This window comes from Sus scrofa, chromosome 4 (genome assembly GCF_054392235.1).
Source record: "Sus scrofa isolate SSC_HxYL_T2T_F1_AM1 chromosome 4, Sscrofa_HxYL_maternal_Yorkshire_Landrace_v2.0, whole genome shotgun sequence".
Lineage (NCBI taxonomy): Eukaryota > Metazoa > Chordata > Mammalia > Artiodactyla > Suidae > Sus > Sus scrofa.
Genome location: NC_139386.1, coordinates 120,158,191 through 120,182,040, shown reverse-complemented (window position 1 = coordinate 120,182,040; position 23,850 = coordinate 120,158,191). Strand labels below are relative to the sequence as shown.

Sequence of the window (23,850 nt, the reverse complement as noted above, 5' to 3'; positions counted from 1 at the left end):
GATACCTTGATATAATGCAAATTCTACTTCTCCTCAAGAAGAGACTTTCTACCCACTAACTGTAGCATCCATTAGTAAATCTGATCTGCAGAAATTATTACTGTGAGATTTGCTTAATGCTGAGTTGCTATTTTCCGCTTTCCTTCTATATTTACTAATTGGGATTCTATTATAAATAAGAGCCATCTTGTCTCCCAATTGAGAATTTCTCTATATCAATATAGAGTTGTAGATATTTCTTTTACATAATGTGTTAAATTTTAATATTATCATTATTTATGTTGATGCTCAAACTCACACTCAGCAAAAAAGATGCTTTTACACGGAGGGAAATGTGGGAACTGAAAATGAGGGAGATTCAGATCTTATACATACATTAAGACATGTTTTCATTGAGTGTATTTGTCCACATTATTTTACATATTAATTCTCATTAGTTTCTTGATTAGCATATCTGGATGATTTTGTCAAAGTTATACGGTGCAATTTCACCATAGTATAAAATCACAGATTAGGGAAAGCTTTTCTCACCTTGGGGAAATCAGGGCTTTTTATTCTTGTTCATTGAATCAGGGCTTTTTATTCTTGGCAGTTGAAAAAAGTCCAATGTTATAAGAAAAATTAAAAAAATAAAATCATCAAAGAAATGCTGGTTTTATTTACAGTTTCACATAACCTTGGAAAGTATGGGCTCAGGGACAAATGGAAGTAGGAGTTCATTTGAACATGTTCAGGACTCCTGCTCTATCTACATTACAGCTGCTTTCTGTGTTATTAGATGCAAGTTTCAAATTACTTTATTTTGGGAACTTGGCTTCTAGCATCTGCCATGCCTCCTGTGGTATAGTTTAGTCATCAAATAGCTGAATCTATTCAGCCAGATCAACAGAATTATAAAGATGGACTATTTGGCATGGCTTGGATTACATACTTATCCCTGAACACGTCAGTAGGGAACAGGAGACACGAATCTGTCATTAGGACCCCTCGAGATAATCATATATGGTCGAAGTGTGGGAGAAATATTTCCCCCCAAAAGGGAATTTGGTCTCAGAGAATGAGTACTCAGGATATAAACCACAGTCCTTAGTCTTAGACAACAATTTTAAAGATAAAAAAGAATCCATTGTGTGTGTGTACGAATGAAATTGGATCCTGGAAGTCAAGGAGACCCAAGAAAGCATGATATATCAGAGGAGCCAGAAGGACCAAACGGAGCTGGTGTACAGGACGTTACAAAGTGTTAAGAGATGAGGTATGTATAGCAAGAAAATGAGGTGTGTCATAGGAAATGAGCTCATAAACAGTTGAGTTTTCCAGAATTCCTGTTGTGGCTCAGGGGGTTAAGAACCCAACTAGTATCCATGAGAATGTGGATTTGGTTCCTGGCCTCGCTCAGTGGGTTAAGGACCCAGTGTTGCTGCCAGCTGCAGTGTAGGTTGCAGATATGGCTCGGATCTGGCATTGCCGTAGCTGTGGTGTAGGCCTACAGATGCAGCTCTGATTAGACCCCTAGCCTGTGAACTTCCATATGCCACAGTAGCAACCCTAAAATGAAAAAAGAAAAGGTTGGGTTTTAAAATTTTATCTTCTAATTTAAGTATAGATGTATACTATTTTTTTTACAAGTGTACAATAGAGTAATTGACACTTTTTAAAGGTTATACTCCATTCCCAGTAATTGTAAAATTTTGGCTATATTCCCTGTGTGGTACAATATAGCTTTGTAGCTTAGTTTATACCTAATAGTTTGTATCTCTTAATCTCTTCCCCCTGTATTGCCTCACCCCCCCCCCCATTGCCTCACCCCCCTCCCTCCCTTCATTGGTAACCACAAATTTGTTCTCCATATCTGTGAGTCTGTTCCATGAAATGCTCAGAAGTTTGAACTTTATCCTGGAGTTGGCAATGATATATTTATGTATTTATTTTTGTCTTAACTAGGACAGCAACATTATCAGATTGCATTTTGCAAAGCAATCCTTTTGCCAGGGGTTATTGGATAGCCAGGGACAGAAAGTTCTATATAGGTGAAGAAGTATGAGAGAGCTCCACCTAGGGGCAGTTTAAAAAAAGAAAATAAAAGGAAAATCAACAACTTCAAGCTTGTTTTATTTGAAAGAAATAGTTAAGTAAAATAGGATTCCTGGTTTTGGTTTACCAAATGAATAAATGATTATATTATTCACAAATAAGGTGATCATACACCCTCATTTTCCTAACATTGCCCAAGTCTATATGCATTGTCCCAGCATAAGTATTAAGTAGTGACCCCGTTTACTCTGTGTCTTGTTTTGATCATTAGATTATCTATAGAGTGTAAGATTACAGAAGCAGAGATGGATTTGAGGGAGAAAATAATAAACTATTTCAGAACATATGCTTGTGCTAAATCCAATTTCAAATGACCATATCAATCTGATTAAATGCTCCAGTGTATTATAATTAATTTGTCTGTGTTGATTAGATCAGTTGTTTTTCACTCTGAATAAGAGATTTGGTTCCTAAGTTGAACTGTGTGTTTCACTTTGTTCCTTCTCTCTTGACTGCATATTTAGTTCTAACCAACTATCTTCTAAATGTAGACTTTGGCACAAGAGAGCTTGAATTAGAATATGTGTGTGTGTGTGTGTGTGTGTGTGTGTGTGTGTGTGTATTAGATACATATGTATATCGCAATTAGCACCAATTTGTTACAGTTCTTGAGGGAAAAAAAACCCTCAAAAACTAAAACCCTAATGGTGGTGGACAATACATGCTTTTGCATGTGAATTCAAGCATATGCTCAGGGAACATACTTTCTAAACCATAACCTTAGGTATTTGGCCTGATAAAATTGTTTTATGGTGTTTCTCATGCTGCTTATTTTCTGCTACAAAACGCAGAAACTGAAGTAGACCATAGATTTGGAATTTTAATGGTTTACATTGACAAAGGAACAAAATCTTTTAAAAAATATTCCTGTACTTATTACCTTGTTTAATTAACATCTTTAATGTCAATGATACTGAATTTCTTACTTTCATTTATCTTTATCACATTGCATTCTGGACATCTTCCACAAAGTATAAAAAGTAGCACATTAATTTAAAAAGCACATTTCCTTCTCCCCGGATTAAATTTAAAATGTTTGCTTTGTTAAATTTCCTCCTATATTTTATATATATACATTCCTTAGGGGGAAAATAACAAATTAAGCCAGAATATCTTGAAAATAAATTTATTTCTCCTCAAATTCATCACTCAGCCTCAGGATATGTTCTAAAGTCTCAACAGCTATATACTTCATAATTTTATAAATGCTTCTGCTATTTTCCAACACAGTATTTATCACAAAATATTGTTATAGTTTTACCGATCACCTAAGAATTTTAAAAAAGCAAATATATAAACATTCTTCCTAATTTTTGCAAAAAACCCTGGTCATTCCAATGAAAAAATAATAGACATCCTGGAGTTTCCACTCTGGCTCAGCAGTAACAAACCAACTAGTAACCATGAGGATGTGGGTTCAATCCTTGGCCTCACTCAGGTCTTAACCATCCAGCACTGCCATGAGCTGTGGTGTAGGTTGCAGACATGTCTCCAATCCTGCATTGCTGTGACTGTGATGTAGGCTGGTAGCTACAGGTCCAATTCAACCCCTGGCCTGGGAATTTCCATATGCTGCATGTGTGGCCTTAAAAAGCAATAATAGTAATAATAATAATAATAGTAATAATAAATATCCTGAAAAATAATGTTAAATATTCTTCTGAACCCGCAAATCATTGCGTGTTAAATAATGAACAGATATGGGATAAACTGAATTTTAGTGATATATTATGAAAATAGTATGTTAAGTATTTTTGGCTTTATAAAGAATGATAAGAGAGTTCTGTGGTGGCCTAGTGATTAAGGATCCAGTGTTGTCACTGCTGTGGCTCAGGTTGGATTCCTGGCCAGGGAACTTCTACATGCCACAAGTGTGGGGAAAAAAAATAGAAATTTCCCCATGAGATTGATAGTGAATATCTTTGTCTTTAATATGGGAATGCAAGTTTAAGCTTCAGGAACCTATGCAGATGGGGGAGTTCCCCTCGTGGTTCAGTGGTTAACGAATCCGACTAGGAACCATGAGGCTGCAGGTTCGATCCCTGGCCTTGCTCAGTGGATTAAGGATCCAGCGTTGCTGTGAGCTGTGGTGTAGGTCGCAGACTCGGCTCAGATCCCGCGTTGCTGTGGCTGTACAATCAGGCCGGCGGCTATAGCTCTGATTTGACTCCTAGCCTGGGAACCTCCATATGCCGTGGGAGCGGCCCCAGAAAATGGCAAAAAAGACCAAAAATAAAAATAAAAATAAATAAAAAAATAAAATAAAATAAAGAGCCTATGCAGATGGGGAGAGGTTAGTCAAAGAGTAATACATTCCACTTATAAAATGAATACTTTAGTGTAATTTAATGTACAAGATGGTGATTGCACTAAGTTTTGTAAATAAGTACTCAGTATGTTGGATTAAAGAGTAACTGTATACGAAGTAAAGTCTCTAGATATGAGCCATATGAATATGGCTTTTGCAGGGTTCACTGACCTAAAAAGATCTTGTGCTTGCATTTTTGCATTGAAAATCGAAGTGTGTTAATGCCTTAACTGTTAAGAGATGGAGCTGGGCTACTAGAAATAGTGCTAATGAGCATAATGCATATGGACCGTATCTTATTTTTGTGCCCCAGTGCCTACTACAATAGCAGTAAGGATAAATGATTAATGGATAAAAAGATGATTAATGTGTTCATTTATTACTGAGAAAATTAGAATATTTGCAGTTTTGACTGAGACATTATGGAGTCTTAATATAGTTTTGAAATTGCTAAGAGTGTTAAATAGCAAATATAGGGTATGTAGCCCATATGCTAGTAATTTAAAAAATCAAATCTCTGATTATGTAACAATCTGGCTTGCTTACCTCTCACTCTTGGCACAATCAGTATATGAGGTGAAAGGAAAAGAGTACACCTATTCAGATATTAACTGTATTTTCCTAAAATAGAATTCTCTGCCAGGATTCCGAGACAGCAGTTTCAGAACTAAGTGTATGGAAGGACAATTTAACTGAAATATCTTCTATACTTCTGACTGCTGGTGGTAATCTGGTTGGCTAATGAGTGTCTGTGTCCTTGCTCATTGCTCATGAGTGTTTCTTCTGCTTTGCCACACGACACCTGAGTATGATTTTTCCAGATGGAGGATATTCTTTAGTCAAGAATATAGAAAATGAAGCTACAAAGGAAGGAGAAAACTTTATGGTTTCAGCATATTTGCATTTCATCATTTACGTATTTTGCTTTCTGTATATTCCTAACTAGCAATCTCTATTTCTGCCGCCAAGAATCTATGCAATGCCAACTCATTCTTGTATAAAATGATGAAATTGTGCTTCCTGAATTTTAAATGCAAAATCTGGCGTGCTCGTTTGCATGCAAGGGAGTTTGTGGTTATGGCCAACATCCACATTTCTCTTCAATGACATTCAAAACATATTTAATTATGAACAAAGAAGAATAATATTTAAAGAAATCAAATGGCGTACTTTTTTTTTTTTTTTTTCACAAATCAGTTGCATCTTTGGTTTTTTCCTCCTGTTTCCTAACATTTATACTCTGTTTTAGTGAACTTTGTTTCTTCACTGTCTCCCATTTGCCATCATCCTTCAATCTTTGCTTATAGATCTTTCACATTCTGGAGCACCTTACCATTCTTTTTTATTACTGTTCGAGTTCTCCATGTTTTATAATATTAAATGCTTTCTTTCTCCTTCCCAAAGCCTTTCAGAAACATTTCAGTCCCACTTAAATTTCCTTTTTGCACCTACTGACAATCTCCTCTTTACTGCTTCTTAATTGTTTTAAACAAATGTATATCTGATTTATCTATAATAGTAATCAGACTTTTAGTGACAAGGGCTATGTCTTATAATTTTTAATATTTTCTATTTCACTAAACTAAGTGGTAAGAACAAGAATCAACAAGTGTTTTTTGACCTGAAATAAATAGATCTTGAAAAATGCATTTTAGGAATTCCCACTGTGGCACAATGGGATCTGGTCAGAATGAAGTTTCAATCCCCGGCCTGCACAGTGGGTTAAAGGAGCCAGTGTTGCTTTAGCTGTGGCATAGGTCACAAATGCATCTTGGATGTGATCCCTGGCCTGAGAATTCTGTATGCTGTAGAGAAGCCAAAAAAGAAAAAAAAAATGTATTTTATATTAGAAAACCTGTTGTCAAATCTTTATGAAAAATGCTTTGAGACCAAGGAGGAATAAAATGACGTGACAGTATAATAGAGGCTACTAAATTGAGACCTGCAATTGTGATCACAGAAATTGTATACCCAGATGAGGAGGGTGATATAAAACATACTCTATTTTGGTTATCTATTGCTGAATGATGAACCTCAAAACTTAAGCCAACAATAGCTCTTTATTGTCTTTCTTGGTTTTATGATTTATCTGAGAATGTTTGGGAGGAGCTTCTGTTGCATGTGGCATTGGCTGCAGCTGCAACCACCTGGAAGCTACACTGAAACATCCAAGGCAGCTGACTTGCATGTCTGACAGTATAATAATGGCTGTTGGCTGGGAACTCAATTGAGGATGTTGATCAAGAGTTGTAGTTTTCTCATCTGTGTGGCCTCTCTGTATAGTTTTAGGGACAGCAGTGCCCCTCTCCCTTTTAGTCAAGGGGACCTCTCTCCATAGTTTGGGTCTTTCAAAGAATAACAATCTGAAATATAGTGTTACACACGTGTAAAGTAAAAACCACAGATCTCTTTAGATCCAGCTTTAGTAGTTACATAGCCTCTCTGCCACAAGAGTCTGTTGGTTAAAGCAAGTAAGAAGGACAGACAAAAAGAAATAAGGAAATAGATGCCATTTCTTGATTGGAGGAATGGCAAAGAATTTGCTGTTATCTTTAATCAAAAACATCATCTCTTTGATTTTCAACTAAATAAAATTCTAGACATTCATCAAATGACTACCTAATTAGCTGATACTTTGATGTTAGACTTTTCAACTTTTAAAAGTTAATGTAAATGGCTGAACTGGATTTTCCATCTTGCAGTGTTAAGTGGCACTTAGATTACCAAAATATTATTTTTAGAGAAGAATATTTCATAATATTCATATCCTTTATCAGGTCTGTGCAAAGCAAGTGTAATTACCTTTCTTCCTCCACTTATACTATCATGTATAAAAACTTTTACATTTTATTCCTCTTTTCACTTGTCCACTGAAGAAGACAAAAGCCAGGGATGTCTTACAGACTGTGCATCCCCAAAAGTGGTCCCAGACAACATGTCAATCAGTAGCTAGAATGATTAAAAGCTAGAATGATTTCAGGTTATTTCCTATGTTTTTGTGTACAATTTGATGGAGCTAGCTGACGTTTTTCTCTGAGATTCCCATAAAGTCCACTAAAGTGATGTGATGTTACTAGCTCTGTGAGTTCTTGAAAATTAGGGTATAATCTTAGTATCGAAATCATGCAGAAAACTGAAAGCACCATCAGAAGTTCTCAGTGCTGAATTGAGAGTCCAGCATATGTTATCTGAGTTACCAGTACAAAGAAAATGGTATTATTTGTAGTTTCTTATGAAAAGACTATCATAGTGATTGGACTTAAAAAATAGTATTTTTCATCAGAAACTATGAACCAAATATTATAAAGATCGTCTTAACTTTTTTTCCACACTGATCCTGTGACTGCAATGTACACTTTAGAGAAAAATATATGAATGGGTAAATTATAATACTTATATAATTACAGGATATGCTACTAGCTTAGAGAAATAGAAAATACATTAAACTAGTTTTATAATTTGTACTACATTTTTATCATTTAGTATATTTTTTAATTCTTCATTTTGAAATAGATTCAGACTTACAAAAAAGTTGCAAAGATAGTCAAAGGATTCTTATACACCTGACAGTCTCTCAAAATGTTAAAGTCTTACATAACCACAGTATGATTATCTAAACCAGGAAATTAATACTTACACAATACTGCTAAATAATCTACAGGTCTTATTTAAATTCCATTAATTATCTCAGTATCCAATCCAAGATTACAAACTGAACTCAGTTATCATGTCCATTTAACTTCCTTTAATTCCAGATGTTTTCTTAAGTTGAGGTCATTTCTATCTGTGATGAGAGAATGGGGGGAAAAAGTTCCTGAAAAAACATGCGCTATTATCATTATTTCTAGAGTATTAATTCTCCTTCATATTAGGATCTGAAAAAAAAAACTGCGAAATTTTGCTCAATTGCTTTTCAGCCCCCGAAATAGCTCCTTACAGATAGATGCTATCCAAGGTAACTAATCCTTTCAAGGACATGAGTTTGGCCACTAGATGACAATAGAGTTCCTTTCTATTTGTCAAGATTTCTTTCAGTCTTGCCTGGGTTTCCAGTTTAAGGACTACCACCAGTGGCATCTTAACCAAGACTATAATATTCTAATACTATCTGGAGGTGACACATTATGCTAGAAGATTCAACATTGTACATTTTCTTATAATTATCTGTTTTCACGTCTGTCTCTCCTCCTCCACTGTGAAGTACTTAATGAACCTGGTCATCTCTTATTTATTCTTGTGTTCATGATATCCAATACTCCTATCAATATATAGTTGATTGTCAGTACTTGCTTAAAATATATGTTGAATAATGAATATTCAATATATATCTATACCTTTAAAAAACAGATTTCAAACAAAATAAGGACTAATAAATTGCCACCTGTTTTATGTACACTTGATATCGGTTGATGTTTTGTTTTTCAACAGAATTGAGAGTTATCTCTAAATCTGTTCTTCACAGGCTGGTTTGGAGTTATTAGTTACACTGGGAAATAATACTTAGTAATTGTCTAGTCTTTATGTTGAAGAATCTTTTAGTTAACTCATGCAATCCTCTTGATCATCTTTCAGCCAACTGTGACAAAATAATCAAGGTTTAGACCAATTAAAGGTAAATAAATGTGCTCTGTGGGCTCCTTGTAGAGGTCTTGCTTTTTTTATATAGATGTCATCTTGTTCCCTTCTTTCATCTTTCCATTAAAATGAGAGCAATAGGACTTCTTTATAATGAGCTGCTGTATTAGGCATCTTGTGATCGTGGGAGACACAGAGAAAGCTAGGGACAATAACCAAGGTCATAGGTCCACCTTTATTGAGTTACTGAAGAAACGACAGCAATTGTCCTCATCTGGAATGTTTGTCTATGAGATAAATAAGCCCTATAAGTTTGTGCCACTATACTTGGGCTTTCTATTACCTAAATCTTGATTCATTCCAAATGAATAAATGTCCATAGGTGATTTGGAAGGAAAAGCTACTATTCTTTATTAACCAGCTTTTAAATTCCATGAAGCAGGCTTATCATTATATTAGTGTCTAGTGACTAATAGAGGGCTTCTTACATATTAGGGGGCTGAAAAGTATTTGCTTAATAAATTTATGAATGAATGGTTTCTGAGATTCCTCAGCAAAACTTATTTTTAAATGGAAGTATTCTCTTTTTAAGAAGGCCATTCTTACTCAGAAGTAAATAAATAGATTTTTAAATAATTAGTTAAAAATGCAAAACAGAAAGACAACCTATTGAATGGGAGGAAATATTTGCAAATGACATGAACAGTAAGGGGTTAATATCCAACATATATAAACAGCTCATACAACTCAACATCAAACAAACAACCCAGTTAAAAAAGGGTACAAGACGTACACAGACATTTTTCAAAAGAGAATATGTAGATGGCCAAGAGGCATATGAAAATATGCTGAACATCACTAATCATCAGGGAAATGCAAATCAAAACCACAATGAGCTAGCACCTTACGCCCGTCAGAATAGCTATCATTTAAAAAAAACAAATAACAAATGTTGCCAAGGATGTGGAGGAAAGGGAACCCTCATACAGTGTTGGTTGGAAAGTAAATTGGAACAGCCACTGTGGAAGACAGTTTGGAGGTTTCTCAGAAAACTAAAAACAGAACCACCATATGACCCAGCAATTCTATTTCTGGGTGTATATATACACATATGAAAAAAATCAAAAACACTAAGTTGCAAAGACATATGACCCCAATGTTCATAGCAGCATTATTGTCAATTGCCAAGATGTGGAAGCAACCTAAGTGTTTATCAGCAGATGAATGGATTAAGAAGATGTGAAATGTTGCCATTTGCAGAGACATGGATGGACTTAAATAACATTATGCTAAGTGAAATAAGTCAGAAAAAGACAAGTATGTATGATATCACTTATGTGTGGACAAAAAAATACAACTAACTCATGAACATAGCAAAGGAAGAAGCACACTAACAGACACAGAGAACAAACTAATAGCAACCAGTGCAGAGAGGGAAGTGGGGAATGGCTACATAGAGTAGGGGATTTGGAAGAACAAATTATTATGTATAAAATAAGCTACAAGGATATATTGTACAATACATGAAATATACCCAATATTATATAATAACTCTAAATGAAGTATAACTTTTAAAATTTATGAATCACTTATTCTACATTGTAACATATAATATTGTGTATCAACTATACTTTAATAAAAATCAGACGTGATGCTTGATTTTTAATTTTTTTCTGCACATGATCTTTAGGATTGCCAACTATCTATTTCCTGGTTAATTGATAATTATGTATTCTGATTGAACAGTCCTCACTATATATAGTAATCCTCCCATCATCTCTAAGATAATAATAAATTCTACCTGACTTTGTGGCTTGGCTTAATCCATGACAGTTGTATGGTTATTAAATACTTTGCTTATTAAGAATGACTGGAAAAGTTTCTCCTTTGTTACCTTCATTACAGAAAATCTTGGTACCTGAGGGGTTAATAGGTGAAGCAAATGTAGGAAGATAAATTTTAGGTGTTGAGTCTGAGATGTGTTAAGTTAATAAAAGAAGTAGTAGAAAATTAAATACTAGAAGAAGCATTCATCATTATTTTTTCTCATGTTCTTTCAATATACATTTGTTGTACTAAATGCATTTGACTTTTTCAAGTGATTTTTTTCTGGAAAACTGGATCTAAGAGCTAAGGTACATGGAACAGTGTGAACTCAGAACCACTTCAATATCATTCTGGTTGTCAGTCAATGTTCGTAAAACAAACTACAGGAGGATGTAGATGAACCAAGCAGGTAGAACATGAGTAGGTAGAGAGAAATAGCATTTGAACAGCTTGATGGGGGTTTTATCCTGATACCTCTGATCTTTAAAGAATATTCAGAACCATGTAGTTGGATTTAGAGTGAATGTAACAACTTTCTTTTCTCTTCTTAGATAAATGAATTGCATAAAAATAAAGCATAATGAATTCTCAGAATTTGTGATCCTTTTACTTTAATGATTTATTTTTAATAATATATTTTAATTTTTAGAACATTTTTAGTTTTACAGAAAAAAATGATCAAAAAGTAGAGTTCCCATACAACCCCTTGTCCATACATGCACAGATTTTTCCTGTTAATAACATCTTCCATTAGTGTCGTCCTTACTACAATTGATGAACAATTGTGATACAGTATTATTAATTAAAGCTTGTCACTTATACTAGGATTCACACTTTGTGTTGTACCATCTGAGTTTTGACAAATGTGGAATGACATATATTCACTATTACCTTATCATATGGAACAGTTTCATGTCCCCCAAATACCCTGAGCTCCGTTAAGGTATCTTTCTCTAACTCTCCTTCTGAAACCCTGGCAACCACTGATTTTTTTTACTCTCTCTATAGTTTTGTCTCTTTTAGAACATCTTATATCTGGAATGTAGGATTTTCAGATTGGCTTTGGCTTTTTTCATTTAGAAATATGCATTTAAGTTTCCTCCACATCTTTTCATGACTAGATAGGTCATTTCCTTTTAGTGTTGAATAATATTCCATTGTCTAGATGAACCACACTTTATTTATCCATTTACCTTAGGTTTCTTCCGAATTTTGCCAATTGCAAATAAAGTTGCCATAAACCCACATAGGTTTTTACGCGGTATATGTTTCACACTCCTTCGGTTAAATACCAAACAGTGCAATTGTTGGATCATATTGTAAGAGTATATTTAGTTTTGTAGAAACTGCCAAACTGTCTTCCAAGTTGCTATACCATTTCGCATTCCCAACAGCAATGAATGAGTGTTTTTGTTTCTTCCACATCCTGGCCAGCATTTGGTATTGTCAGTGTTTTGAGTTTTAGCCATTCTAATATCTGTATACTGATAGCACAGTTATTATTATTATTTTTTCTTTTTAGGGCAGATCCTGTGGCATATGGAAGTTCTCAGGTAAGGGGTAAAATTAGAGCTACAGCTGCTGGCCTGTGCTATGCCACAGCCACAGCAATGCCAGATCTGACCTGCATCTGTGACCTACACCACAGCTCACAGAAACATCAAATCCTTAACCCACCAAGCAAGGCCAGGGATTGAACCTGCATCCTCATGGATACTAGTTGGATTCTTAACCCTGTGAGCCACAATGGGAACTCCCTCGTTATTTTTATTTGCAGTTCCCTGATAAGATGTTGAGCATCTTTTCATATCCTTATTTGCCATACATATGTTTTCTTGGATGAGGTGTTTTTTTTTCAGAATTTTGACCAGCTCTTAATTGGGTAGTTTCCTTATTCCTGAGTTTTAAGAGTTATTTATATATTTGTGGATGCCAGTACTTTGTCAGTATATGGTTGTAAATATTTTATCCCACTCTGTGTCTTGTTTTTTTTGTTCTCCTAACAATGGTTTATTTTTAAAGGAAATTAATTTGAAGACCAACAATGCAACAATTTTAAGCTGTATTCATAATTTGTAGGGATTCTCCACAGGAATAAAATATTATGTGGCTATAGTTATTTACAAGACTAAGGAAATATAACACATAATATAGAATTAAATAATCCTCAATTACTTCCTCCCATTGTTTGAAATAATTTCTGAAAAAATATGTGCTTAGTGGTAGTGTTGACTATTGGTATTGTTGATAAATAGAGGTTAAAAAAAGATGCTTCTAGGATTTATTAGAATATAATGTTGCCATAATTGACAAATTGTTTATAACTATGAGCCTTTCCTTGTGTATGTGTGTGTGTGTGTGTGTGTGTGTGTGTGTGTATACACCATAAGCAGATGCTTGCAAGTCTTTCATGGTGTTACAGATGATAGTGGGTTTCACGAACTATTTATTGATAAACAATCTAATTATTGAAAAATATGAAATTTAATAATGCAAAAAGTGTTAATGCAATGTAATTTATACTAACTAGCCAAATTATAGGTTGATTTTGATCGAGGAACTTAGAATACTATTATATTAGGCAGGATTCCCAGTTGCAAGCAAGCTACCTCTGGCTGATTTAAGCAAAACAAATAAACTTATTGTAACATATTCATAGCTCAGTGTGACAAGATGGATAGCTAGTGAACAGATTTTGTACTTTCTATTCTATTGAATCAAGTCGTTTCTGAGAAATTGCTGTAAATTATGGACTGTATCTCCCTTCACCTGTGAATCCATGTGGGTCTGGTGCCTGGGTCTCATTAAGGAACTTGAGCATAAATGATGTGTCACTTCATGAAAAGGCTTTAAATTCATTCCCATTTGTTCTCACTTTAACTGCAGATGCTGAAAAAGCCCTGGGGCTGATAGAGGATCCAGATGGAAACAGCTCAAGCCATCCACTGACCAAAACACCCTTGAAGTTCATTGAGTTGGTGAAATATAAACTTCTATGTTTTAATCCACTGAAGTTCTGAATGATTTACTCAAGCAGCCACAGTTATTAACTGATATATGCATAGATTTGCTGGAATTCTAGGTGATCAGACTTGCAAAACTGGCAACAGTAACGGAAAAGTAAAAGAGCAAACCACAGCTAAATCTCAGCACCGAATCAGTTGGGTGAAGACACTTCTGTTTTCACAGCTGAATGCTGGAAATTGTACTTTTGATTGCTGCTGGCACTGGACACTGGGTATTGCTGCTCACTCTGCCACCCCCGGCACACCAGGCACCTGAAGTGGCTGCAGTCTCTGCAGTTACTACTAGGATTTGTTTTCTATCAGCTTTGATTTAATGTATAAAACCTCAACTTCCCAGATGATATTGGACGAATTATGTTACACATAGCTGTCCAGCCTGAAAACTTGTGTGTTGGAAGTGCTGGAAAAATAAGTGACTTTTTCTGGCTTTTTTTAGTAGAAGACAATCACCTAAACTCTTACGCTAGAAAGTCATCCAATCGTTAGAAGGTTATTCAGATATACTCTAACCTAGCATTCAGGAGATCCTTGGTGGCTCAGTGGGTTAATGATCCAGCATAGTCTTTGCCATGGTGTGGGTTCGATTCCTGGCCTGGGAGCTTCTACATGCTGTAAGTGTGCCTCCCTCAAACAAACAAACAAAAACTAGCATTCAACACATTAATTTTGAGAAGTAGGCTAGTTACCTATTACTGTAAAACAAATTAATTCCAAATATGAAGCCCTAAAATAAGAAATATTTAGTATCCCACAGTTTCTGAGTTAGGAATTCATGAATGACTAAGCTGAGGGGTTGCATCTCATCACCTCTCATAAGAGACCCAATAGGAGCTGCAGGAATGAGCTGACTTGACAGGAGCTGGAGGATCCACTTGTAAGATGGCTTACTCACAGGGTTATTGGCAGGAAGCATCAATTCCCTATAATGTGGACCTCTTCATAGGATTGACATGCGACCTCATGACGTAGCAGCTAAAATCCCCCTGTCTGAGTAATCCAAGAGGGTGCAAGAGAAACAAATGTTACAATTTCCGTTATGACTTAGCATTGTATGTCACACACCATAACTTCTGCTTTATTTTATAGGTCACAGAGATCAACCACAATGCAATATTAGAGAGAACTACACAAGGATGTGACTATCAGGTGGTGGGAACCAAGGGGGCCATTTTGGAGCATGGGCATAACAGGAAGAGTGAATTTTATTTTGTCATTATACATTTCAATTTTCACTACAGAACTTTAATTGTAGAGTCGGTAGGTTCCAAAACAGAGGAGGTTATTTTATTAATCCAGGTACTACCAAATGTTTCTCTGAGTTTAACTCTTTAATTGAAGTATCTACTGATAATCTGGGGTTTTGGTCAATTCTGTGGGGAATAGGTTTTTTTTCCAGATCTTAAAAATGACTGGCAAAAGCATTGCAGATAATGTCTATACTTCATATCCCCAAGGCAGTATCATGTACATGGCTGGTAAGAACTGGTAAGAATGAAGAGGTGAGATGAGAAATCAATGCTGTTTGGTTGTGAAGATGAATTTAAGCATATAACTTAGATGCCAATGCCTGAGGGAGGAAAATTACAGAACAATGCTGAGTACCTAGAAGAAATGATGGACGTACAGGACCAGGTAATACCACTTTGCCCTTTCCTGATGAGAAAGTATGTATTTGGGGAAAATGTCAGCAAAGGAAATAGTGTATAGTTGGAGCAGAATGAACAAGGAACAGTGTAGGACGTAAGGCTTAAAGTGGAATGGGAGACCAGATCTTGTAGTTTTACAGGTAATTACAAAGACACTGAATTTTACTTTGGTATCAGAAGATTTGGGATGGATTTAAGTAAATAAAAAACGTTAAAAACAATTTAAGGGATAGGGCAAATGCAGAGATATAGAATAAGAAGATAATATAATAATAGAGGCAAGAAATGATAATTGGTTAAACTAATAATATCTTGCAAGAGAGGATCGGATACTGGATATATTTTGATGATAGTTAACCTATTTTGGAATTGAATATGAGGTATGTGAGAAAAAGACAAGCCATGGATGACATTTGGATGTTTGCCTTGGGCTCTTAAATTAAGTGAAAAAAAATTTAAGAAAAACTCTCTTATAAATGGTGGGGAGAATCAAGAGATTGGTTTTGTACCTATTACATTTTTTAAGGTATGCTGAACATGCGGGGAAATGTTGACGAGGCAATTCAATATACCAGACCTGGACATCCTGAGGTATGGAGGAAGAGGATGGAGAGTGAGAAAGGAGACTGGGAAAGCAATAGGATGGCGTCTCAGAAGCCAAGTGTAGAGAGTGAGGCAAGAGAATGGAACCATCAAGTTGCATGACAAGGTTAAGTATGAGGAGAACTGAGTCTAATTTATTCACGTTGTTGTCACTAACGACCTTAAAAGCTTTGTTTTAGAAGAATGGAGACTGCAGTCCTACTGGAGTGAGATCAAAGTGAATGTGAAGAGATGAGTAAGCAGCAAGGAGCTATACTGTAAAGAAGAGTAGAGAAAGGAATAATGTCTGTAGAGGGTATGGGGTGGGAGAGGGAGAGAGAGAGGAAGAGGGAAAGAAAGAGGGAGAGAAAGAAGGGGGGAGGAAGTGAAGAGTGAAGGGGGATGGAGGGGGGGGGAGAAAAAGAGAGAGGAAGAGCAAGAGTATTTTTTTGTCTTTTTTTTTCCCCAAGAAAACCCAGAGGCCATGTGGAAGAGCCTGGTACTTAATTAATTTATAGAGTTGAGACCTTTAATTTATACTTATTCAATCCTTCCTTGGTTTTCATAGAGGGATAATTTATGTGTCAGTGGTTATTCATTCCAAGCAGCTGAGACAAAATGGAAGTAAGAAATTGATATTGTTAAAAAAATCATAAGAAACCTGATGCTATACTCTCTTAGAAAACTCAAAAATGCATAGTATATAGTTTAAAATTTTTAAACTTAAACACAAATCTTAAAGAGTTCAAAGTTCTACTCATCTATTTGACAATCAAAAATGTTCTTTGGGGGACACAACATTCAGAGATTTAGAGTGAAACAGATTCCACTGGTTTCTGGCACAGAGTTTCTCAATCCATGAGCCGCTGGACCCAGATGTTTTGGTAAGGAGGCCACAAAAACTAGTATAAGCATTCCATTGTCTGCAGACCAATAAATAAAAGCATTATACCTTTAATGTGTGATATAAATAAAGGTATAGAGATATCTTCCAAATCAGAACAATTTGGAACCACATTTAGAGCCATAAAATATACATATCTGGAGAGAGGACAAGATGGTGGAGGAGTAGGAAGATACGCTCGCCCTCTCCCACAAACACAACAAAAAAAGCACATCTACAGAATAAATGACTCGCACAGAACAGCAACCAATCGCTGGCAGAGGAACCTAAACTCCAATAACGGCAAGAAATTCGTGACATTATTGGGCAGAACAGGAGAAAAGAGGAGAGTGAGAGAAGGCGAATCCGAGCGAGACGGGGGCTCCCGAAAGGGAACTGCGGAGGAGAAAGGGATCCCGCACCCTGGAAAGTCACCTACCGGGCGAAAGATCAAACGAACCGGAGGAATCTCCAGATGCAGAGGAGAGTGTAGCAGTAAGTTGGAGTACGGAAAAGCCGATCAAGAACCCAACAGACCATCTGAACTACGGGCAGAGTCACCAAAAATTGAGACGCCTGGGTGGGGGCTGGGCACCGAGACCTCGCCTCTGAAGGTTAGTCCCCGAGAGGGGGCCGGGGGACGACTGGGTGGGGGCTGAACACCGAGACCTCGCCTCCAAAGATTAATCCCTGAGAAAGGGCCGGGGGACGCCTGGGAGGGGGGCTGGGCACCGAGACCTTGCCGCCGAAGGTTAGTCCCCGAGAGGGGGCCGGGGGACGCCGGGTGGGGGCTGGGCACCGAGACCTCGGCTCCAGAGATTAGTCCCCGGGCTAGGGGGGCGGGGCAGAGCGGAAACTGCTTGGGAGGTCTAGAAACCAGTTGACGGGGCAGAGACTGCCTGGGAGACTAGAAAACAAAGCTGTCGCAGAGGAAGGGAGCAATACTCCAGGAGTGGGGAAGGGGAAAGCCACATCAGAGGGAACCTGGGACAAGAGCCTGGTCTGCGCCCGTGCTGGGGAGGGGAGAGAAGAAGGGGTGGGTCCCCATAGAATACCCCCCACGCCACAGCAAGCTTACAGGCCCGCTAGCTAGCTGAAAGCTGTGCTTCCCAGTGCATTCCCTCCCCCCACCCCCGCCACCCCCTACGCTCTCGCGGAACCTGGGGCTGCCTGCCATCCAGGAGGGCTGGCCTCAACAATTGCCTGAAGCCTACCACCACAGGGGCTGTCCCTACACAGGCCTGCTGGCCCTTTGGAGGGGCTACACTTCCGCAGAGCAGCACCAAACAGCACCAGCCCCCGAGAAAAGGCCTGCAGCCTAGAAAAGCTAGAACAAGCTTAGCCAGGCTGTGAATAGATCGGCCTAATTCTCGGACGGTTTTCTGAGTCGGGTTGCCCCGGGGAGGAGCCTCTTCGGTTTCCAACGGCCCTGCTACCCGCCCAAGCCCCCAGGGGATGCTCTAGTGGACCAGCTGCATAGGACTGCCAGCTCCAGGCAGGATCCCCTGCAGCCCAGAAAAGCTGCAACAAGCTCAGCCAGACTGTGAAAAGATCCACCTACATTCTCAGGCTGTCCTTCTGAGTTGGGCTGCCCTAGGGAAGAGCCTCTTAGGTTCTCAGTGACCCAGATAGCTGCTCCAGCCCCCAGGGGGTGATGCACCCCTGAAGAGCAGCTGCCCAACACCGCCAACCCCCTGGAAGAACCCCACAGCCTAAAAACACCAGAGCAAGCTCTGCATGACCAAGTGAAATCTGCTACCATCGTGGTGTGGACCTCCCAGTCCTGTCTGCCCTCAGGAAGTCCTCCTTTGCTTCAAAGAAACACTGTTAGCCCCATCAACACTCCAGAAAAGCCACACTGCCTCAAAAAAGATTGACCAACAACGCCAGCCCTCAGGAAATATTCCACGGCAGTGACAAGGCAAACACTGCCCGATCACGGAGAGCACAACTCCCTCAGGAGAAAGAAAACAACAAGCAAGATGAAGAAGCTGAGAAACCACTCCCAGTCAAACCAACAGGAGAACTCACCTAAAACAGTCAACAATGAAACAGATCTCGGCAGTCTGACAGACCTGGAGTTCAAAAGAGAAATAGTGAAAATACTGAAGGAATTAAGAGAAGATATGAACAGTAATGCAGATACCCTCAGAAAGGAACTAGAAAATATAAGGAGGAGCCAAGAAAAACTAGAACATTCATTTGCAGAGATGCAAACTGAACTAGGGGCAGTAAAAACCAGAATGAATAATGCAGAAGAACGAATCAGTGATATGGAAGATAGAATAATGGAAATCACTCAATCTGGTCAACAGACAGAAAACCGAATCAAAAAACTGGAAAGCAATATAAGAGACCTATGGGATAATATAAAGCGGGCCAATCTACACATAATAGGAATTCCAGAAGGAGTAGAAAAAGATAAGGGAATGGAAAATATATTTGAAGAAATTATTGCTGGAAACTTCCCAAATCTAAAGGATACTGGATTCAAGATACAAGAAGCACAGAGGGCCCCAAACAAACTGAACCCAAACAGACCCACACCAAGACACATCATAATAAAAACGGCAAAAGTTAGTGATAAAGAGAGGATCCTCAAGGCAGCAAGAGAAAAACAGAATGTTACCTACAAGGGAACCCCCATAAGAGTATCAGCTGATTTCTCTACAGAAACACTACAGGCCAGGAGGGAATGGCAAGAGATATTTAAAGTGCTCAAAGGAAAAAATATGCAACCTAGAATACTCTATCCAGCAAGAATATCATTTAAAATAGAAGGGGAAATAAAAATTTTTTCCAACAAACAAAAACTTAAAGAATACAGCAACACAAAACCCAGGTTAAAGGAAATATTGAAAGGGCTTCTCTAAACCAAAAAGAAAGGAAGGAAAGGGAAGAAAAAAGAAAAGAAAAAAAAAAAAAGAAGAAGAAGAAGAGGAAGAACTAGGACTGAGGAAACTGCAATCAGAGGGAAGTCACTCAAATAAGCCAGCATACAGATTTAATCATGAACATGCTTCAAACAAAATAAAATTAAAAAGAAAAAAATAAAAAAGAGTCATCAAAACTATAAAATGTGGGCAAGGGATGTCAGGAGGTAAATAACCCTTTTTGTTTATATGTATGTCTCTCTTCTTAATTTTAATATAGTAATGAAGTGTTTGAACTTACAGGACCATCAGGCTAAAACACACATTTATGGGAAGGGGTTAGCATACTTAAAAAACAGGGCAATCACAAGCCAAAACCAAATATTGCATTTGCAAAAAATGAAAAAAAAACCACTCAAGCAGATAATAACAGGAGACCATCCAACCAAAACAAAACAAAAAAAAAAAATGGAGAACCATAGAATCAACTGGAACACGAGGTTCAAATGGCAATAAATAATCATCTATCAATTATCACCTTAAATGTCAATGGACTGAATGCCCCAATCAAAAGACACAGAGTGGCTGAGTGGATAAAAAGGCAAAAACCTTCAATATGCTGCCTACAAGAAACTCACCTTAGGACAAAAGATACATATAGATTGAAAGTGAAAGGGTGGGGAAAAATATTTCACGCCAATAGACATGACAGAAAAGCAGGAGTCGCAACGCTCATATCAGACAAAATAGACTTTAAAACAAAAGACATAAAGAAAGACAAAGAAGGACACTATTTAATGATTAAGGGATCCATCCAAGGAGAGGATGTTACTATTGTCAACATATATGCCCCAAATACAGGAGCACCCAGATACACACAACAAATATTAACAGACATAAAGGGAGATATTGATGAGAATACAATCATAGTAGGAGACCTAAATACCCCCCTCACATCAATGGACAGATCCTCTAGACAGAAAACCAATAAAGCAACAGAGATCCTAAAGGAAACAATAGAAAAGTTAGACTTCATTGATATCTTCAGGACACTACATCCAAAAAAAGCAGAATACACATTCTTCTCAAATGAACATGGAACATTCTCAAGAATCGACCACATATTGGGACACAAAGCGAATCTCAATAAATTTAGGAGCGTAGAAATTATCTCAAGTATCTTCTCTGACCACAATGCCATGAAATTAGAAATCAACCATGGGAAAAGCAAAGAGAAAAAACCTACTCCATGGAGACTAAACAACATGCTACTAAAAAACCAATGGGTCAATGAGGAAATCAAGAAGGAAATTAAAAACTACCTTGAAACAAATGATAATGAAGACACAACCTCTCAAAATCTATGGGATGCTGCGAAAGCAGTGCTCAGAGGGAAATTTATAGCAATCCAGGCCTTTCTCAAAAAAGAAGAAAGATCCCAAATGGACAACTTAACCCTCCACCTAAACGAATTAGAAAAAGAAGAACAAAAAAGTCCTAAAGTCAGCAGAAGGAAGGAAATTATAAAGATCAAAGAAGAAATCAATAAAATAGAGACTCAAAAAACAATAGAGAAAATTAATAAAACCAAGAGCTGGTTCTTTGAAAAGGTGAACAAAATTGACAAACCCCTGGCCAGACTCACTAAAAAGAGGAGAGAAAGAACCCAAATAACCAAAATGATAAATGAAAAAGGAGAAATCACAACGGATACAGCAGAAATACAAAAAACCATAAGAGAATACTATGAACAACTGTATGGCAACAAGTTTGACAATCTGGAAGAAATGGACAATTTTCTAGAATCTTACAGCTTGCCAAAACTGAATCAAGCAGAAACAGACCAACTGAACAGACCGATCACTAGAAATGAAATTGAAGAGGTCATAAAATCACTCCCTACAAATAAAAGTCCAGGACCAGATGGCTTCACAGGTGAATTTTATCAAACATATAAAGAGGAATTGGTGCCCATCCTCCTTAAACTCTTTCAAAAGGTTGAAGAAGAAGGAATACTCCCAAAGACATTCTATGAGGCCACCATCACCCTCATTCCAAAACCAGACAGAGATACCACCAAAAAAGAAAACTATCGGCCAATATCATTGATGAATATAGATGCAAAAATTCTCAACAAAATCTTAGCCAACCGAATCCAACAACATATCAAAAAAATTATACACCATGACCAGGTTGGGTTCATCCCAGGTTCACAAGGATGGTTCAACATACGCAAATCAATCAGCATCATACACCACATTAACAAAAAAAAAGGTCAAAAATCATATGATCATCTCAATAGACGCAGAAAAAGCATGTGACAAAGTTCAACATCCATTCATGATCAAGACCCTCGCCAAAGTGGGTATAGAGGGAACATTCCTGAATATCATCAAAGCCATTTATGATACACCCACAGCAAATATAATCCTCAATGGGGAAAAACTGAAAGCCTTCTCACTCAAATCTGGAACAAGACAGGGATGCCCACTCTCACCACTGCTCTTCAACATCGTTTTGGAAGTCTTAGCCACAGCAATTAGACAAACAAAAGAAATAAAAGGCATCCATATAGGAAGAGAAGAGATCAAACTGTCACTGTATGCAGATGATATGATACTATACCTAGAAAACCCTAAGGACTCAACCCCAAAACTCCTTGAACTGATTAATAAATTCAGCAAAGTGGCAGGATATAAGATTAACATTCAGAAGTCAGTTGCATTTCTGTATACCAGCAATGAAACATTAGAAAAGGAATACAAAAAAATGATACCATTTAAAATTGTACCTCACAAAATCAAATACCTCGGAATACACCTGACCAAAGAGGTAAAGGACCTATATGCCGAGAACTATAAAACTTTAATCAAAGAAATCAAAGAAGATATAAAAAATGGAAAGATATTCCATGTTCCTGGATTGGAAAAATCAATATTGTGAAAATGGCCATCCTACCCAAAGCAAGCTACAGATTCAATGCAATCCCTATCAGATTACCCATGACATTGTTCACAGAACTAGAACAAACAATCCAAACATTTATATGGAACCACAAAAGACCCAGAATCGCCAAAGCAATCCTGAGAAACAAAAACCAAGCAGGAGGCATAACTCTCCCAGACTTCAAGAAATACTACAAAGCCACAGTCATCAAAACAGTGTGGTACTGGTATCAAAACAGACAGACAGACCAATGGAACAGAATAGAGAATCCGGAAATAAACCCTGACACCTATGGTCAATTAATCTTTGACAAGGGAGGCAGGAACATCAAATGGGAAAAGGAAAGTCTATTCAGCAAGCATTGCTGGGAAACCTGGACAGCTGTATGCAAAGCAATGAAACTAGAACACACCCTCACACCATGCACAAAAATAAACTCCAAATGGCTGAAAGACTTAAATATACGACAGGACACCATCAAACTCCTAGAAGAAAACATAGGCAAAACACTCTCTGACATCAACATCATGAATATTTTCTCAGGTCAGTCTCCCAAAGCAATAGAAATTAGAGCAAAAATAAACCCATGGGACCTCATCAAACTGAAAAGCTTTTGCACAGCAAAGGAAACCAAAAAGAAAACAAAAAGACAACTTACAGAATGGGAGAAAATAGTTTCAAATGATGCAACTGACAAGGGCTTAATCTCTAGAATATACAAGCAACTTATACAACTCAACAGCAAAAAAGCCAATCAATCAATGGAAAAATGGGCAAAAGACCTGAATAGACATTTCTCCAAGGAAGATATACAGATGGCCAACAAACACATGAAAAAATGCTCAACATCGCTGATTATAAGAGAAATGCAAATCAAAACTACCATGAGATACCACCTCACACCAGTCAGAATGGCCATCATTAATAAATCCACAAATAACAAGTGCTGGAGGGGCTGTGGAGAAAAGGGAACCCTCCTGCACTGCTGGTGGGAATGTAAACTGGTACAGCCAATATGGAGAACAGTTTGGAGATACCTTAGAAATCTATACATAGAACTTCCATATGACCCCGCAATCCCACTCTTGGG

At 37.4% G+C, this 23,850-nt stretch overlaps 1 long non-coding RNA gene across 3 annotated transcripts in view; it reads left to right on the top strand.

The window, feature by feature from the left end:
• The window catches only part of LOC106510214 (uncharacterized), a 198,237-nt gene extending 183,203 nt beyond the window's left edge, over window positions 1–15,034 (top strand). Inside the window, exons 1-3 of one of the 3 annotated variants that reach the window (XR_014844643.1) lie at window positions 990–1,255; window positions 13,691–14,441; window positions 14,917–15,034. This is a non-coding gene — a long non-coding RNA (uncharacterized LOC106510214). Of the gene's footprint in view, window positions 1–989; window positions 1,256–13,690; window positions 14,644–14,916 lie in introns of those variants that run through there. The other 2 variants (XR_002343543.2, XR_014844642.1) reach the window with 2 other exon arrangements.
• The last annotated feature ends 8,816 nt before the right edge of the window (window positions 15,035–23,850 follow it).